This window comes from Schistocerca nitens, chromosome 1, assembly GCF_023898315.1.
Source record: "Schistocerca nitens isolate TAMUIC-IGC-003100 chromosome 1, iqSchNite1.1, whole genome shotgun sequence".
Classification (NCBI taxonomy): Eukaryota; Metazoa; Arthropoda; class Insecta; order Orthoptera; family Acrididae; genus Schistocerca; species Schistocerca nitens.
In genome coordinates, this window is record NC_064614.1 from 631,657,077 (window position 1) to 631,659,616 (window position 2,540).

Below are 2,540 nucleotides of genomic sequence, written 5' to 3' on the forward strand. Positions count from 1 at the left end.
TCCTGGGACAAGAGTGAATCATTTTTTCAAACCACTGAATGAAAACAAGTTGCTGATAAAGTGTGTTTCATCGTCTACTAATTTCATTCAAGTTCCTCTCGGAATTCAAAAAGCTGCCTCTAATGCAATTAAAGAAGAAACATTTATTGCAGCTATCTACGATAACCAGTGGTGGCTTGGAAAAATTCTAGAGATACGTGAAGAACACAGAGATACAAAAGTCAAGTTCATGAGTCCAACTGGCCCTTCCTCAAGTTATTCATGGCCACTTCACACTGATGTTTGCTGGAGACCTTATGCAAACATTTTAATGACTTTGCCTGCTCCTAGTGCAAGTACAAGTACTGGTCATTTACATACTTTTGAATCAGGCATAATATTGTCCATTGAAAACTTGCTTGATAGAATGGATGCTTTTTAGAATTTTATGAATGTGTTTTATGAGAACTGATTATCATTTGTGACCACTAGGTAAAAGTCACAAAATGAAATGTGTATATTATTAGTCATGTTTGTTCTGTTTTAAATGATTAAGTTTGTAAAAAAAAAAAATTGAAAAATGACTAATTATAGATTTGTATATATTTATATACACAGTTGCAGTATTTTTCTAGTTTAGTGATATAGTTGGTCCTTTTATCTTTCTAATTATACCAAATTGAATAAAATTGATTTATAAATAAGTGAGTTACAGTAGTTAAAAACTTTCAACCTACCTTTCGTACTGACGTCAGCTGGAGAAAATTCTAGACATTTCAAAATGGCCCCCTGACTACAGTTTTGATCTAAAAAATCTGAAAAAATTATCTTATCACTTTCTATTTATGTACTTTCTTACACCAAATTTTCACAAATATCTGTGACACCATGGCAAAGAGATTTATTTTGGGTGATTTTGAATTAAATGAACCTAGAGTAAAATTTGCAGAAAAGTGTAAATCAAAACTGTATTTGTGCAGAAAGCAACAGGGAAAGTATGAGGTAAAATGTGTCTGTTTTAAGGGCAGAGATGGTGGCCGACGTCACAAGTGGTTTAGTGGGAAGAAGGACTGCACAGCTCGCCATTGTTGTGGACTAGCGATTTGACTGGGGAGCAGTACGGATGGCCGGCAGTTGCGCTCCTGCAAGATTACCAACTAAGATTTGCTTTTCGGCTAAATCTGCATAGGACCGTGATCAAGTAACATTTACATAGGTGGTGAAATTATTTTGAATGAATGTTTATCTTCATATGTGACAATTACTGAGGTATACATGCAAATAGTTGATTGCGCAAAGCTTAGTACAGGCAACAACTTGAGAGTCACTGAACACGGTAAGTCGGCTGCTGTGCTCGCTCCTGCTGTTGCAATTCTGTTTTTGTTTTCTGCCAATGGTTATTAAGACCAATTGGTTATGATGATGCTTATTTTTCTGTGGGAGTGTCAAGTGTAAGGAAAGACTGAGTTCCGTGGCATCCAGTAATACAAGATCGTGGCCTTATGCACTAAAAGACCCGCATGGCAGCTCAGCGAACTATATTAAAATGATCACAATTGGGATGAGCCTGATTGAGACAACAACCAACAGCAATTGGTATCCGACAGTGGTCTTAAACCCACTTAGAGGAGCATATCCGTCTGGCCGCAATCTGGCTGTATTCTGGCATGCAAACTATGATTTTGCAACTTCTTTGTAATAAATTGTATAATCGGATTTTGAGGCCAACAAGTCTCTAGAATATAATTGCTTTTATCACAGCTGTGTTGCATTATTTAGTAGCACCAGAATTCCTCTCTAAAACCTTAGTTCTACGTATTTACTGAGTCCAGAACCCACAGGGTGCTGAATAACATATGAGCAGTTGTACTGCAGGTAAGGGCAGGAAAGTGCAGATGCTGACTACGCTGCCACCGCACAGGTTACGTCACAAAGAGGGACAGTCCCACACCCCTGTAAATTTACTGCTTACCGTTCCAGACAGTCCAAGGGGTCCAGTACATTATCATTTAGGGTTTGTCATTCCACAGAGCGGATGTTACAAAGTGGTACATCAGCCTAGGGGCTGTTACAAAAAGTTCAATAAACATAACAGATACACATAACAGAGACTTTAGTCATCAATAATATATTCTCCTTCACCGCCCACGACAGTTTGCCTATACTGTGGTCACTTTTTGATTCCATGACTGTAGAAGTCACATGGTATTGAGTTGAAACACTCGTTGAGGAAGTTCCTTGAATGTTGTTCAATAGAGAGAAAATCTGAGGGTGGAAGATCAAGCGAATAAGATGGTTGCAAAATGAGAAATGATTTCCCGGCCCAACCCCTGCATAGTGTTTTTTGCCAGTCTAGCAGAATGTGGGCAATCGTTATCATGGAGTAGTGTCACTTCATGCAGTCTTCCTGGTCCTTGTTCTCGGATTGCATCTGCAAGACATCTCAGTTGTTGACAATAAATGTCAGCAGTGATGATTACACCTGAGGGAAGCAACTCATAGCATAGCATACCACACCATTGTTGTTCCACCAGATACATCTTTTGTGGATGCACACAGAT